The sequence below is a fragment of the Danio rerio genome, chromosome 4, assembly GCF_052040795.2.
Source record: "Danio rerio strain M-AB ecotype USA chromosome 4, GRCz13ab, whole genome shotgun sequence".
In the NCBI taxonomy this organism is placed as follows: Eukaryota; Metazoa; Chordata; class Actinopteri; order Cypriniformes; family Danionidae; genus Danio; species Danio rerio.
In genome coordinates, this window is record NC_141024.2 from 64,216,353 (window position 1) to 64,234,268 (window position 17,916).

Below are 17,916 nucleotides of genomic sequence, written 5' to 3' on the forward strand. Positions count from 1 at the left end.
AATCGCAAAAAATTAAAAAATTTTGAAAAATCGCAAAAAATGAATTTTTTTTGAAAAATCGCAAAAAATGAATTTTTTTTGAAAAATCGCAAAAAATGAATTTTTTTTGAAAAATCACAAAAAAATGAATTTTTTTTGAAATCACAAAAAATGAAAAAATGAAAATTTTTTGAAAAATCGCGAAAAATCACAAAAAAATGAAAATTTTTTGAAAAATCACAAAAAATGAAATTTTTTTAAAAAATCACAAAAAATGAAATTTTGTTGAAAAATCGCAAAAAAATCACAAAAAATGATTTTTTTTGAAAAATCACAAAAAATGAACATTTTTTGAAAAATTGCAAAAAATGAATTTTTTTTGAAAAATCGCAAAAAATCACAAAAAATGAAAATTTTTGGAAAAATTGCAAAAAATCACAAAAAATGAAATTTTTTTGAAAAATCGCAAAAAAAAAATTTTATTTGAAAAATCACAAAATAATTTTTTTTTGAAAAATCGCAAAAAATCACAAAAAATTAAAATTTTTGAAAAATCACAAAAAATTTTTTTTTTGAAAAATCACAAAAAATCACAAAAAATGAAAATTTTTTGAAAAATCACAAAAAATTTAATTTTTGGAAAAATCACAATAAATCACAAAAAATGAAAAATTTTTGAAAAATCGCAAAAAATGAAATTTTTTTGAAAAATAACAAAAATTCCAATTTTTGAAAAATCACAAAAAATGAAAATTTTTTTGAAAAATCGAAAAACATGAAATTTTTTTGAAAAATAACAAAAAATTCAATTTTTGAAAAATCACAAAAAATGAAAAATTTTTGGAAAATCACAAAAAATCACGAAAAATGAATTTTTAAAAAAAAATAACGTAAAATCACGAAAAATGAAAAATTTTCGAAAAATCATGAAAAATGAAAAAATCATGAAAATCACGAAAAATGGAAAATGAAAAAAATCACAAAAAATCACGAAAAATCATAAAAAATGAAAAAATCTTGAAAAATCATGAAAAATCTTGAAAAATCACCAAAAAATCATGAGAAATGAAAAATTCACCAAAAATCATAAAAAATTATCTGTACAAACAGTAAAAAATACAGATAGTGCAAAAAAATGACAGTGCAAATACAATGACAGTACAAATAACAAATAAAATGACAATGAGAAATTGACAGCGATATGTACAATGAATAGGAGTCCACATAGTTGCAGGCAGTGTTGTTTCAAGTATGGATTGGCTAAAGGTCAGTGCATGCTACATATCGATGGTGTGCAGTGAGGGTATGGAAGAGTCTGTGTGTTGTGTATTAAGTGTTCATCAGCCTGATAGTCTGAGGGAAGAAACTTTCCTTTAGCCGGCTGGTGCGTGACCAGATGCTGCGGAACCATCTGCCTGAGGGTAGCAGACGATTTTGTCTGTATAATTGTACATGTTAAACTAATTTAAATTAGAAGTCCACTAAATGTTCATTAACTAAAGTCACAGCAAAAGGTGCTACAATTAATGTAGAAATGCCAAAGTTCCACTGCTTTTTCTGTGACAGCTGTAGGGCTCGTCGGGGGATTGAACCCAGGACCTCTCGCATCCTAAGCGAGAATCATACCCCTTGACCAACGAGCCCTGAAGAAAGACCCTGCAGTGCCAAAAAAAATTCTTACTTTTTTATAAATACTTTTTGTTCTTGTTGTTTTTAGTATGGGCCACCTGGGTTGCCTTTGATGCAGTTCCTTTTAAGTTGGCTGTGCAGCACAATCCAGTGTGACCTTCAAAAGCTAGGTTCATACCCTTAGGTCAAAAAGATATGACAATGGAAAACTCTTCAGAGAAGCTGTTTTGTCATTAGGTGTACAAACCAGATCGTCTGAATGCAATATGGTATAGGGATCCTTAAGTGCTGTTTTCTAGGTTAAAAGAACTTCCGGAGTCATACAACAGATATGGCAAATGCTAGTATTGGCCCAGTGGCTTAATGGATAAGGCATCACTCGTTGAAGTTGGGGATTTTGGATTCAAGTCCTGTTTGGGTTGTGTTTGTTAGGTTACATTTAAGTTGTGTGAAAAAATCCTGACTTGTCTACTCAAAGCTTAGGTGTGATGATCTGAGGGCAATAGTTAGCTTCGAATTCTCAGACTTGCTGCACACTTCAATTAGGATTCATTCAATCTTGCTTGAATCTCACTGTCACGTTACACACCTAAAAGGTTCTGCTAAGCTCTGGGAATGGAGATCTTGACTTCAAGTACCCCATGGCTCTCAATTGACGGTCTCATGTTAGGTGGATGATGATGAAATGCAAGCAAGAAAATAGCTGCTGAAAGGTTGTGATTTCAAGTTAATGAGAGTGGCCTTGACTGGAATTCGAAACTCTCAAGACCAGTCACACTATACACTAGAAAGAAAGAAAATGTTTGGCCATTAGTTCTTATTTGATAGAATGCAAGCTGTCATCGAGATCCTAAAGTGCAGTTTTCCATGCGGTAGCATCTTGTTGAAGGCATACAAGAGATCCTTGATAGAAGATTGGTGACATGGCCCAGTGGCCTAATGGATAAGGCATCAGCCTCCGGAGCTGGGGATTGTGGGTTTAAGTCCCACCTGGGTCCTTCTTGAAAATCTCCCTTTAACTTGAGATCAGTGTTTGGTGGATGAAACACAGTAGCTGTGAAAACCTTCTTGAGATGTGTTTGCGTGTCATTAACTTCCTTCATTGGCATTCCATACTACCTGTTATGACTAAAAGGGTAACGAGATACCTAACGCAAATGGCCATTTTGAAGCCTGCATGGTGCCTACAGAGAAGAGACTGTGTACAAACACAAAGATGATGCTTACATATTAAGCTGGTACGTTGTTCAAGATCCATAAACAATTCTAACCACCGAATCATTCCGGCTCCTTTTTTGTCTGTATTATTGTACAGGTTAGACTAATTTAGATCTGAAATCCACTAAATCTTTATTAACTAAAGTTTCTACAACTAACACCAAAGCATCACTGCTTTTCTGTGAAAGATGTAGGGCTCGTTCAGGATTTGAACCCAAGACCTCTCACACCCAAAGCAAGAATCATACCCCTAGACCAATGAGCCCAGTAGAAACACTCTGCAGTGTCAAACAAAAAAAATTTCTGTAAAACCGGTCCAATCTACTTTTTGTTCATGTAGTTTTTGTTATGTGTGTCAGCAACTCCCTGGATTCATGTTACAGTTCACAGGCATTATAGAAACAGCATAGTGGCCTAATGGATAAGGCACCAGCCTTTGAAGCTGGGGATTGTGGGTTCGAGTTCCACCTGGGTTGTCTTTGATGCAGTTCCTTTTAAGTTGGCTGTGCAGCACAATCCATTGTGACTTTCAAAAAGCTAGGTTCATACCCTTAGGTCAAAAAGACATGACAATGGAAAACTCTTCAGAGAAGCTGTTTTGTCACCAGATCGTCTGAATGCAATATGGTGTAGGGATCCTAAAGTGCTGTTTTCTGAGTTACAAGAACTTCCTAAACCGTACAACAGATATGGCAAATGCTTGTATTGGCCCAGTGGCCTAATGGATAATGCATCAGCGTTTGAAGCTGGGAATTGTGGGTTTAAGTCATATTTGGGTTGTGTTTGTTGGGTTAAATATAAATTGTGTGGAAAAAATCCTCACTTGTTCCCTCAAACCTTGCGTGATGATCTAAGGTCAATAGTTAGCTTCAAATTCTCAGACTTGCTGCACACTTCAATTAAGATTTATCCAATCTTGCTTAAAATTATCCAATCACTTTACAAACATCAAAGGTTCTGAAAAGCTCTGGTAATGGAGATCTTGACTTCAAGTACCCCGTGGCTTTCAACTAATGGTCTCATGTTAGGTGGACGATGATGAAATGCAAACAAGAAAATAGCTGCAGAAAGGTTGTGATTTCATGTTAATGAGAGTGGCCTTGTCTGGAATTTGAAACCCAAGATCAGTCACACCATACCCCAGGACCAATAAGACACGAATGTGAATGCTTGCACAAAGAAAATGTTTGTCCATTAGTTGCACACATCTTATTTGACGAAATGCAAACTGGCATCGAGATCCTAAAGTGCAGTTTTCCATGCGTTGGCATCTTGTTGAAGGCATACAAGAGCTCCATGACAAAAGCTTGGCAACATGGCCCAGTGACCTAATGGATAAGGCATCAGCCTCTGGAGTTGGGTATTGTAGGTTCAAGTCCCATCTGGGTTGTCTTTGAAGGTCCACTATAGATTTAATTACAGATCATTTCAACCAATTATTGCAATGAAAAAAACTGATGCATCAACACATCAAAGCACTCTCTTGCTGACATCAGGGCTTTCCTGTTGCAGTCGGGTGTGCACGTCTCCAACACCACTGTAAGACGACACTATAGACATCAAAGCCCTGTAGGCCTTTCTAGAAAAACAACTGCAAGGCAAGGAAAATGAACAGGTATTGTGTATTATCATTTTGTCAAATCAAGTATTTCAGCAACACTTATGTAAAATGTTAATAAAATTAATTAATAAAATTATTGTATGTGTTTGTTGTATAGTGCTGCACTTAAAACGATTGACGAAAAACTGCACAAGGACAATGAGCAATCTGCTAAAAAGATTCAGAGTGAGCTTCTGTTTAGAATAGAGTTAAAAGCATCAGTCTGCAATATTAGAAAACCAGTAAAACAACTCAGGTGGACCTATGGAAAAGCCAGGTAAGCCATTTTGAACAATGCCATAATGAAAAGATTTATTTATTTACATTAATCCATGCATCTCTTTATTTAAGCTATTTGCTTTATACGAGCTTACATGTCCTACAAATTTATTAATAGGACATACCCTATTAATAAACCGCCATGTTGTGAACCCGAAAGCAAAGCATCCAGTAAAAATTCATGTCTGGGGAGCCATATTCCATCCGCTAGTTGTGTTAGAAGGTTAGTTCAAATCTCTTTAATATGATTGAATCGTTTCTTCGCAGTTTCTTTATTTATATATATTTTTTTCTATTTTCAGGAATTATGGACAGATGTTTTTACGAAGACACTATAATAAAATTCAATCAGGCTCCATATGTAAAACAACACTTTAAGAACCATATCACTTCTTCCAAGGTAGATACAGTATGTAGGCCTACTGTACCAACTGTGTGTGTGTGTGTGTGTGTGTGTGTGTGTACATGTTCACTGATGTGTGTGTATGTGTGTGTGTGTGTGTGTGCACACGTTCACTGCTGTGTGTGTGTTGAACTTTTTTATCAATCTTGATGATTATTGAATAATTAATAAAGTTAACACATTGCTTAAAGGGCACATAGTTTACCCCTTTTTTATGATTTAACATTATTATGGTTCTTCTGAGTGTGCCAGTTTAGGTTCAGTTCAAAACACAATCCAGATTTTTTTTTATTATAATGTGTTTTAATGTGTCATTTTAAGGGCGTGTACACAGCTTGCTGTTTTACATTTACATTTAGTCATTTAGCAGACGCTTTTATCCAAAGCGACTAACAAATGAGGACAAGGAAGCAATTTTCACAACTATAAGAGCAACAATAAATAAGTGCTGTAGGCAAGTTTCAGGTCTGTAAAGTCTAAGAAGGAAAGCATTAGTAATGTAACAAATTTTTTTTTTGAGTACAGTTAGTGGTATAGGTAGAGGCAATTGCACATTAGGAAGTAAAAGGAGACTAAATAGTTAAGTTTTTAGTCGTTTCTTGAAGACAGCAAGTGACTGCCGTTCTGTTGCAGTTAGGGAGTTCATTCCACCAACTGGGCGGATTGAATGCGAGAGTTCGGGAAAGTGATTACTTGCCTCTTTGGGATGGAACCACGAGGCGACGTTTATTCACAGAACGCAAGTTTCTTGAGGGCATATAAATCTGCAGAAGTGAGAGCAGATAAGAGGGAGCAAAGCCAGAGGTTGCTTTGTACTCAAACATCAGAGCTTTGAATTTGATGCGAGCAGCAACTAGCAGCCAGTGCAAACGGGTGAGTAGCGGAGTGACATGTGCTCTTTTCAATTCATTAAAGACCACTCATGCTGCTGCGTTCTGGAGTAGCTGAAGGGGCGTGTTGCTTCGCATAAAAATTAGTTTCAAATTCAGTCGGTCGGTGAGTAAATGAATATGATGAATGAGAACACACAGGCATGTGCGTATAGACATAAAATGTAATGTTGTACAGTAACGTGTCAATTGTTTGTTTCAGTTGTCTTTATTTGAATGGTTTCGTGAGGATGTGATGGTGTGCTTTATCTGGCTGATTCCTGCTGAAGTGGGCGGGTTGTGTGACGTTTGATTCGGGGGATGTTATGGGGCGGGGTTTGCGTGACGTGCTGCGAGCTACTAGCCCGACAGAGGAAACGCAACATGATTTCGGCCTCACTGCTTAACCTCCTGGGCAATTGTCCTGGCTCGCACTGGCCTCAGCTCACAGCCTAGAAGTCCAATGCACTATCCATTGCACCATAGAGCTCCTGCCTCTAGCACTGTTGCACAGAAAGCAATTTTTGGTACTCTCTGGCCCATAAAAGCACAGCTCACTGCAGATAAGGTACTGCTGGGATTCATACATAGGATCTTCTGTTTACTAGACAGGTGTTTTGACCAACTAAGCCACAAAACCAGACAGGGGGTAATTGTTGAATCGAAAAAAGAAACGGTAAAAACGGTAGCACTGCATGTTTGAATGTCTAGACTTAAAAATTTTAAAGTCCAATTGGTTACGCATCACCATACCATGCTATATAATGCCATCGTCCAAAACCCTCTTAATAATACAATATTAAAATTGTTTTATTATTCAATATATAATCAAGGTTTCCCTTCTTAAACCAATTAACTTCTCTCTATAAAGCTTCAAAAATTGCAACAAATGAACACTCCAATGAAACAATGTACAAATAAAATAAAAATGAAAATAAAACATTCACTTAAAACATTTCAAAATGTCCCAAAAGTCCAGTACAGGTGATGAACACTCAAAAAGATTCTTTTGCAAAACAACTAGGTTGCACATTCAGTTCCAGAGATCCAGGATGTTGCACTTGTGAGTGTGTTGTAAATTTACACTCCTACCATGACGCTGAGTAGGTTTCACTTTGTATCTTTCCAACAGGTGTATCCAAAGAATCCACTTAATGGGAGGCTCGCCAGTCCGACTCCACAATTAGACACGCACTGATGGAAGTTGAGACAATCCAAATCCAGAAAAGAGTTCACACTTCAATTAATTTGAATGCAGAGCAGATCACATTCAGCAACTGACTTCAATAGAACATCTCACCGATGAAAAACCAGAAGAAGATGCACAAGCAAACAAACAAAGGGGAGAAAAAACCATTAACATTTTACAGTGTTTGCATTATCTCAGCTTAACATATTTGTAAATAAACAGCAACAGTAAATGACCATGTATATGCTTCTCTCTGCTGAATTTCTGTGTTTTTCCTATTTCTTTCTCCTATTTGGCATTTTCTTTTTACAAATGACAGCATTTTACTTAAACTCTCTCACTTAAACTTTACACAATCACTTGTATATTACTGTGTATAATACTGTGTTTTCACTAGACCAAACAAATGGTTAATTAATGAAACACATTTTTGACACGAGTTTAAATCATGTTATGATGAAAACAATTAAAAAAAACAAGAGCTCACCAAGGAAATCATTCAAAAAAGCGAAAAACCAGGAAAACTCCAGGTGGCACTCATGTGCAGATTTCACTCACAGATACAAATCTTGTTTTTTTCTCTCAATCCTTCATTAAAAATATATGATAGAAATCATTTCAGCATCTTATTAATGGTCAATTTTCACAGTTAATACGCATTTAAAAAATTAAAAGATATACATCTAATAGTTTTCTACTGTTATTAACATAACAACTTACATCTCTGCATTCCCTTGCGAACACTGCATCACCATAGCAACGGTAAACACAAGCTAACAGACAGAGATTTGTTATTGTTTGTAAATCTGATCTGCTGCTATAGTGTAAGGCACGATGATGTTCTTCTAAAGCACTATTCCCTTGAATGCTGAATAATACTCTATTATGAATTATTTAAATAAATAAATAATTTTAATATATAATATTTAATCGAGTATTCTGCCAATGTTTTTTTTTTTTTTTTTCATATTTATAAGGGTGTTTCTATTTGCTCTATTGCTGTGTACTACCCACTAGTAACCTGGGTTACAATTTACTATATATAAATCAGTTGACATTATTAAGGCATTTATTGGGTACAATTGCTACTTTTTACTGTCATTCATTGTGTTTTGGTCATTATCAATGCACTTTCACTTTAATTGAGCATAAGCAGCGCGTCAAAAATAGACCCGGCGTCGAAACTATCGCTGCACTGCTGCTTCAGCGACGCTCACGCCTCGATCTGACGCGCTGCTACTGCGTGCATTATGAAAGCTCTAATCTGTTAACATGGACGCCGAAAAAACACGCGCTGCTGGCGCTTGCGGTGTGAAACAGCCGTTAGTCTTAACACTAAAAGAAAAAACCTCTGGATACGATACTTCCAAATGCAGTTTCATCTAAGACAGTGCGGGGGAAGCAAAATTTACTGTGCTTTCTACTCAGTTACTTTGCACATGCATAAAGAGGCTCTTGTATGACAAATCCAAAAGGCGTGATCTCAACAATAGATGGCAGTCACTTTTGCCCTAAACCACAGGTTGCCTTCGAGTCATTCCTCAAGTCCACTCGGCCCTGCACTGTTTTATAATCTTCCTTATTTAAAACAGCTCAATTAAGTCATAGGCTTCTTTGTAGAGTACCCCTAGTATCTGAGCCTGCATTGCGCAATGAAAGAAAAAAGCAAAACGGGATGGACAGATGCCTGAAATGTTGGAAACGCACCACACCTTAAGTCAGTGAAGAAAAAGGGCAAAGCTTGCAACTCTTGTGGGACTCGAACCCAAAACCTTTAAATGACTCGGCTCACAGCCAAGAAGTCCAATGCGCTATCCATTATCTTAGATTAAATGATTTCCATTTTCCGAGCTAAAAGTGGGTTTGGATGTAATGTAACTGGAGGTTCCAAAAAACACTTAACACATGATTAAGGATAGATTAAATAAAAATAAATTCATGCATTTTTTGCTTTGATCTTGAACATATTGGTATATTGAACATAAGGGGTATCCCCCTTCTCCAAGCTATAGCAGTTGATGCTTTTCATGGCTGGATTTGCCATGCAAGGTGACATTTCCCCCACTGCTTGGCCACCCTAAAACAGAAAAGAGAATGCAGTATAGCTGTTTGTTTTATTTATTTATTTATTTATTTTCTGTAACTGTGTTTAGTAAACACTTCTGTCGATGGTATATGTAGACCACATTTTCTGCAACTTTGTGTTGGTTGGGATCAACATTTTGTATGCTGTTTTTGTGGGGAAAATACAGTAAAATATATTCGTTATTTGTTTGTTTTGTGTAAAAACAATTTTCAGAAAAATTTTACAATGCACTTCTGTAGGTCTATGTACTGTCTGTAGTAAGTGTAACACTGAACTGAAAAGGCTTACAGAAAGTCATTATGATGAATAGAGAAGAAGTCGTCATAGTGTTTTACATTAAGCACATTAGTGTTTAACTTATCTTATGAATGTCTGTTAATGTGATGGCTTGTGTGTGTCATTTGAAAACAAAATACCATTTTGAGAAGAAATCACATTGTTTTGAACTTATAGTTTCATTTTGCAGAAGAATTGAAGAGTTTTGCCCAATGTGTGTGTGTTTTGTGATTTGTGTGCAGAGTTCTGACAATATGAAATATGCTTTCAGAAATTGTGTGTAAACAACTGGAAAAAACTGGAAATAACCTCTTTGGTTGTCATTTTAAGACCTCCAGGAACATGTTTGGTGACCCCTGGCTTAAAAGCATAGTTCACTCAGACAGCAACTTTACAGGGCAACACTATCTGCTGACGAACTGGCATTCTCAGAAAATAGGCCTCTGTGTAAGCCACAACGCCCTTACAAGACAGCAGACAACTGTAAGGGCTCAACCGAAATTTGAATCTGGGATTTATCATGGCATGAACGAGAATCATACTCCTAGACAACCAAGCCACTATGCAAAGGAATGTTTTATGTGCCGACACTATCTGCTGACAAACTGGAATTCTTCGAAAAACGTTTTTTATGAAAGCCATAATGCCCTGTTAAACAACAGAGAAACTGCAAGGGCTCGTCCGGGATCTGAACCCGGGACCTCTCGTACCCAAAGCGAGAATCATACCCCTAGACCAACCAGCCACAAAAGCTTGCATATTTCACAAGACATCAGAAGCAACAGATGGTCAGAAATCCTTATCTAACAAACATTGAAGCAAGGCTTTTGCTTCATTTGGACCCGGGACTTCTGCAATGGTTCGTCCAGGATTTGAAAACGGGACCTCTCGCACCTTATGCGAGAATCAAGCCCGTAGACCAACGAGCAACTGCAAAACAGCCACTTTACATAGCAACACTATCTGTTGACAAACTGGCATTCTCAGAAAAAAGGCCTCTGTGTGAGCCACAATGCCCTTACAAAACAAAAGACAACTGTAAGGGTTCAACCGAAATTTGAACCTAGGATTACTCATAGCATGAACGAGAATCATACTCCTAGACCAGCAAGCCACTATGCAAGAAATATTTTATGTGGCGACACTATCTGCTGACAAATTGGAATTCTTTGAAAGACGTTTTTAAGAAAGACATAATGCCCTGTAAAACACAGTACACCTGCAAGGGCTCATCCGGGAATTGAACCCGGGTCCTCTCGCAACCAAAGCAAGAATCATACCCATAGACCAATAAGCCACTAAATTGAGAGAATTTCACAAGGCGTCAGATAGTCAGAAATCTTTCTCTAACGAATCAAGGGCACCCTAAGTGATACCCCTAGACCACCGAGCCACTGCAAAACAGCAACTTTATATGGCAACACTATCTGCTGACAAACTGGCATTCTCAGAAAAAAAGGCCTCTGTGTAAGCCACAACGACCTTACAAAAAACAGCAGACAAGTGTAAGGGTTCACCTGAAATTTGAACCTAGGATTTCTCATGGCATGAACGAGAATCATACTCCTAGACCAGCAAGCCACTATGCAAGAAATATTTTATGTGGCGACACTATCTGCTGACAAATTGGCACATGCTCGAGTGACGTCACTGACGTCACTGTCTCTGTTCGGTCGCCTACTGCGTTTTTCTTGAAATTTGGACTCGCTATTTATTCGCAATTTAAATCTTAATCATAAAATTCTTCCTCATTCGCTAACTATTTGTCTCTCCTACTTAGGGTAAACAAACCCTTAATACATTTATACAAACAAAACTGCTTTACAACGGTCTGTCCCTCGAGCATCCGCCTGTTGTTTGTAGATTTAGCCTGCTAGCGCCGCTGGTCAGCTAAAGCTACCAACCTCTTTTACCATACACTTTTGACTTACTGGCTTTGTTCTTTACCCAGTAAAATGTCGCTTGCATCTCTGTCCTTGTGTGCAGGAGAAGCATCGATGGAGGCGTTGGAGCTGGAGCTGGAAGAAGTGGAGTCCCAGATCCGGGCACTTCTGATGAGGTGGACGCGGCTGCAGGAACAACTGCTTGTTGTGCCTAACGCTAAGGCCGCCTCATCATCTAAGGTACGTGGAAATTACAACCACATCATTCCCTCTACCTCAACCCCGCGTCCTTCTCTGTGCAGGCCCAGCGCACCCGGGGCGCGGCTCGGCCAGGCGTCGTTCACGCCGACACCCGGCTACCACGGCGCCTGGGTGCAGCCGCGTAAGGTGCTTGCCAGATCCTGGGGCAGAACGTCTTCTCCTCCCGTGTTCGAGATCTCCACGGAGAACCGCTTCTCCCCTCTCCGCGAGTCGGGTCCCGATGTGGCCATCATCGGTGACTCGATCGTTCGTCACGTCCGTGCCGCCTCCTCAAAAGGTAATAAAGTACGTACTTTCTGCTTTCCTGGTGCCCGTGTGAGAAATATTTCTACACAGATTCCAACCATCCTGGGCGCTGCCGAGAGCCCTGGTGCTGTTGTCCTCCACGTGGGGACAAACGACACCGGGCTCAGGCAGTCGGAGATCCTGAAGAAGGACTTCAGGAGCCTGATCGAGACGGTTCGACGCACCTCGCCCCCACGCAGATCATCGTTTCTGGGCCACTTCCTACCTACCGCCGAGGAAATGAAAGGTTCAGTAGACTTTTAGCTCTGAATGAATGGCTAATAACATGGTGTAAAGAACAGAAATTGCTCTTTGCTAATAACTGGAATCTTTTCTGGGAGCGTCCTAGGCTCTTCCGTGCTGACGGCCTGCACCCCAGTCGAGCCGGAGCTGAACTCCTGTCAGATAACATCTCCAGATTACTTTGCACCATCTGACTAGCAGGTAAAAATTCACAAAATTCATATTATAGCCACCTAGACTCTTGTTCGTCCCACTTAAACATCAGTAACGCATATCTGGCAAATCCTATAGAGACTGTGTCTGTTCCTCGTATTATTAGATTAAGAAATAAACGTGTGCTCCAGAAAAAATCTATTAAGAATCAAACCAGAAAAACCAGTAGAAAGTGAAAATACAAATTTCGTAAAACTTGGTCTCCTAAACATCAGGTCACTTGCACCTAAAGCACTTATCATTAATGAAATAATAACAGAAAACAATCTTAATGCACTCTGTCTCACTGAAACCTGGCTGAAACAAAATGACTATATTAGCTTAAATGAAGCAACTCCTCCAGGATTCTTATATAAACATGAGGCTCGTCAAACTGGTCGTGGTGGTGGAGTTGCATCAATCTTTAGTGATTTCCGTAATATTAATTAGAGAAAAGGACTTATGTTTAGCTCCTTTGAAGTATTATCGCTTAATGTTCAGCTTCCAGATACTATGCAAAAACCTATGTTATCTTTCGCTTTAATCACCATATATAGACCCCCAGGACCCTATGTCAATTTTCTAAAATATTTTTCTGATTTTATTTCTGACTTACTAGTCAAAACTGATAAAATGCTAATTGTAGGTGACTTTAACATCCACATAGATGACACTAATGATACATTAGGGCTCGCGTTTATGGATTTAATACACTCACTTGGGATAAAGCAAAACGTTGTGGGTCCAACCCATCGCTTAAAGCATACATTAGATCTAATTCTGTCTTATGGAATCAAGGTTATTGACGTAGACATTATACCATAAAGTGATGATATTACAGATCACTACCTCTTACTATATAAGCTATGTTTACCTGAAATCGGCAAACCCGCTCCAATACTCCGCCCTAGTAGAACTATTGTTCCGTCAACTAAAGATGAATTTATAAATAACTTACCTGATCTCTCTCTATTTCGTAATGCACCTGCAAACTCAAATGATCTTGATGTAGTAACCAGCAGTATGGATGCCATCTTTACTAGCACACTAAATACTGTGGCACCCATCAAATTAAAAAGGCTAGAGAGATTAAAACTATACCATGGTATAATAGTCATACTCGTGCGCTCAAAACAGCAACCCGCGCCCTGGAACGTAAATGGAAAAAAAACTAATTTAGAGATCTTTAGAATTGCGTACAAAAACAGTATGTCCAGCTATAGGAGGGCTCTAAAATCTGCCAGGACCGAGCACCTGCGCGAACTGATAGAAAATAATCATAACAATCCTAGATTTTTATTTAACACCATCTCTAAATTAGCAAATAATCGGTCATCCTTGGAACAAACTACTCCACCGCAAATTAGTAGTGATGACTTCATGAATTTTTTCAGTGATAAAATAGAAGGCTTTAGACAGAAAATAGGAGATGCCAAACTTTCTGCACCGGCTTATACTCCAAATCCTGTAAATATTTCATTGAATCATAATAATAACCTACACTGCTTCAAAATCATAGAACATGAAGAGTTAGTAAAAATTATAAATAGCTCTAAACCAGCTACGTGTATGCTTGACTCAATTCCAACAAAATTACTGAAAGAGCTGCTACCTGCTATAGGAGAACCTCTTCTTAACATTATCAACTCTTCTTTATCTATAGGCCATGTTCCAAACTCTTACAAGCTAGCTGTTATTAAGCCTATTATTAAGAAACCGCAACTAGACACCAACAACTTAGCTAACTATAGGCCTATTTCAAATCTTCCATTTATGTCTAAAATACTAGGAAAAGTTGTTTCCACTCAATTATGCTCTTTTCTGCAGACGAACAATATTTTTGAAGTGTTTTAGTCAGGTTTCAGGGCTCACCACAGTACAGAAACCGCCTTAGTGAAAATAACCAATGATTTACTCTTAGCTGCTGACCGAGGGTGCGTCTCGCTATTAGTTTTACTCGATCTTAGTGCGGCATTTGACAACATTGACCACAATATCCTCATAAATCGCTTAAAGTCTACAGGTGTCCAGGGACAGGTTCTACAATGGTTTAAGTCATACTTAACTGACCGTTACCAGTTTGTGAAAATGAATGGACAGCCTTCACAAGTCAGCCCAGTAAAGTATGGGGTGCCTCAAGGATCAGTTTTAGGCCCTTTACTGTTTACAATTTACATGCTACCTCTGGGAGACAGTATTAGAAGACATGGGATCAGCTTTCACTGCTATGCAGGTGGTACTCAATTATATATTTCAACTAAACCTGACAAGACATCTGAACTTTCTAAACTAACTGAGTGTATCAAAGACATTAAAGACTGGATGACCAACAATTTTCTTACAAAGTTAGCTTTAGCTCTACTATAAAAGATCTGGGTGTCATATTAGACAGCAATCTAACTTTTGAAAATCATATATCCCATGTCACAAAAACGGCCTTCTTTCATCTGAGAAATATCGCTAAATTACGAAATATGCTATCCATCTCAGATGCAGAAAAGCTAGTCCATGCTTTTATGACTTCGAGGCTGGATTACTGTAATGTTTTTTTGCTGGCTGCCCAGCAACCTCTATTAACAAACTTCAATTAGTACAAAATGCAGCAGCCAGAGTTCTGACCAGGTCTAGAAAATATGATCATATCACCCCAATTTTATCCTCCTTACACTGGCTGCCTGTTAAGTTTCGTATTGAATTTAAAATATTACTTCTCACCTATAAAGCTCTAAATAATCTAGCTCCTGTTTATCTAACCAACCTTCTGTCTCGCTACAATCCAACTCGCTTTTTAAGATCTCAAAACTCAGGGCTTCTGGTAGTACCTAGAATAGCAAAATCAAGTAAAGGAGGTCGAGCCTTCTCTTTCATGGCTCCTAAACTCTGGAATAGCCTTCCTGATAACGTCCGAGGCTCAGACACACTCTCCCAGTTCAAAACTAGATTAAAGACCTATCTGTTTAGTAAAGCATACACTCAATGCATCACCTAGCGGGTTCCACACTGGCTCCTACATCTTGCTTATATACACTATGAACAGCAGCTACGCTAATTATTCTCTTTATTCTCTATTTTCACCTGGGGATACTCATCCCGAGGTCCTCAGATAATGCGGAGTCACTGATTGGATCCAAGACCAGCGACGAGATGATCCCAAGGATTCCATATCCGGGACCAGGCCATATCCTGAGCTGCTGCTGCGCTGATAGTCGTGGGGAGTGGAGAACATGAGTCTGATTCCAGCGACGCTCCAGGGACAGACGAGTCTTCGCTGAGGCCATCTTCCAGCCTCCACCACCGCGACTGAAGCTCTGCACAAGACTTTTGGCCAGCGGAGAAATTAAAATGGTCCTGCCCAACTGAGTCTGGTTCTCTTAAAGTTTTTTTTCCCTCTCCACTTCTGCCTCACATGGTTCAGGATTGGTAGAGCTACGCATCGATGAATTTGCTCTTCAGTGTTTGAACTCTCAGTAATGATTAAATCACACTGAACTGAGCTAAACTGAACTGAACTTAAACACTAAAACCTGAACCACAATGTTCCAGTTACTATGACCATTTATGTGAAGCTGCTTTGACACAATCTACATTGTAAAAGCGCTATACAAATAAAGCTGAATTGAATTGAATAAACTGTAAATTTTATAAAGCTATTTTTTTTCTTCGTTTTGTATAGATTTTTTGCAGTAAAAGAAAGAAAATGCATGCATTTACTTAACCCAACGAAACAAAACTGTAACAAGACTTCAAATATAAGGGTAGAGCTGACACATAAACTAATGGAGTTTCTGTAATGTCAGCTGATGATAGTGTTTTTATTGTCAGTGTGTTCTGATTGACTGAATGTTTATGTTGAAAGAGAACATGTGTTTGTGTTTTAAACAATAATTTCATTTTGAAACATGTTTGCAGTGTTTTGTTAGACATGGTGTAGAGTGTTCGTTTATTATTGTATTTTGAAAAGTAGTTTAGAGGTTTAGTTTACAATGTGTGATTTTGAGCATGAAATTAACTGTTTTGCCAATTGTGTGTTTTAAGTGTGTTGCTGTGTTAAGAGTTTAGCAAACTTATTAAATGTATTGAAAAAAGTGTCATAGCCATTGTAAAAAACTGTAAAAAAAAAAAAAAAAAAAAACTAAGTATTTTCTATTCTGCCTGTTCTTCTGCATTTGCCCGACTACTTCTTTTCTGTCCCGGCCTGGTAACGGTGGTCCTTTGGCCTATTATGTTTCTCCTACGGCGACGCATTTTCACTAAGTTGAAGCCAGCCTCGTCAACATAGATAATTTCATGTGGGACTTGATTGGCCTCCAACTCCATGACAGCCTAAAAGTAATTAGACACAGTGTAAATGGCTCACTGTACGGTTTGAATTTAAACTGTTTCTAATTGAATTTAATTAGATTTCTGTTGAATTTAAATTTCTGTTTGTTTAAATTGGGGTTAACTGGATGCATGAAATGTGTTAATTGTATAGCCCACAAAAATGGATGTTGTGCTAGCCGTGTTAAGAGTTTAGGAAACTTGTTAAATGTATTGAAAAATGTATCATAGCCATTGTAAAAAACTGTAAACCCATAAAAACAAAGAAGAAATCAATTCACAAGAAAACAAGAAACAAAAGAAATCAATTCACAATCCCTCTTGCATTATAATGAGTTGGATTAATAGCTTTGTAAAAACCATTACATCTTTCTTGGTCTCTAGGTAACAGGTTATATCTATATCTAGTCTCTTTAAAGTGACTGAGGGTCTGGCGCAATGTCAGGAGTGCAATAGTAGTGTTAATTCATTTAGCCCAGCTTCCAGAGAGAGGATTTGATTTTAGTTTGTTAACTGTGAAGGTGAATTTGGCTCATTATAGCCCAGACAAGAGTGCTTGCACTCTTCCTATTGATAATACACAGAAATGTGTTGCATCACTACAATCACCTCATTATTTAAATGAAAAGATATTTTGTTAAGTGAACTTGACTGACATGGAGTTCAGCAAGGTGATAATTAAACATGGTAATGGTGCTGAATTGGACTATTGTGCTGTTGTCATGTTTAATGCGTGTAATGTAAAAAAAAATTCATTATTCTAAGTTGAAGTTACAGAACACGCGGATGAATGTTTTAAGACTGGTGAAGATAAAGATGTTTTTGCAGGTCATGAATTTGAATCCTGTGTGGCTTAGGTCAAGTGGATGACCTTTTGTGTCTGATCAGAGGAACTCTGAGTCTTAGAATTAGCCTGGATGTTTGGATTTAGATTTGGAGCAAGTTGTAAATGCATCAGAGGATGTATCGATGAAAGTATGTGTTGTTTACTTCTGGATGACTATTAGGGCTTGCGCATTTGTGTTCATATTCTGGTCTTTGGTCCGCTGTTTTGTTTTTCGTATATTTTCACTGACGAACTGACGAACCGTCTTCAAAACCGAATAGCTTGATGAATACAAGGACGAAGCCCATTGTGAGTAGAAGGTGGAAGAGCCCTTAGCTTGGGGACTGGAATTTTAAGGTTCCAGCATGTCCAAGAAAG

The 17,916-nt window shown here is 38.0% G+C and overlaps 1 protein-coding gene, 2 long non-coding RNA genes and 1 other non-coding gene across 5 annotated transcripts in view; 3 read left to right on the forward strand and 1 right to left on the reverse strand.

The window, feature by feature from the left end:
• The window catches only part of LOC148682319 (uncharacterized), a 164,832-nt gene that overhangs the window by 97,665 nt on the left and 49,251 nt on the right, over positions 1-17,916 (forward strand). The gene's annotated exons all lie outside the window — the stretch shown is intronic.
• The window catches only part of LOC137491042 (uncharacterized), a 31,031-nt gene that overhangs the window by 3,109 nt on the left and 10,006 nt on the right, over positions 1-17,916 (reverse strand). The window lies entirely within an intron of this gene.
• On the forward strand, positions 3-7,493 carry LOC148682320 (uncharacterized). The gene is made up of 5 exons (XR_015943017.1): positions 3-4,441; positions 4,545-4,703; positions 4,778-4,928; positions 5,008-5,105; positions 7,110-7,493. It is a non-coding gene; the product is annotated as an uncharacterized LOC148682320 (long non-coding RNA).
• trnar-ccg (transfer RNA arginine (anticodon CCG)) lies at positions 2,534-2,606 on the forward strand. The gene has a single exon. It is a non-coding gene; the product is annotated as a tRNA-Arg (tRNA).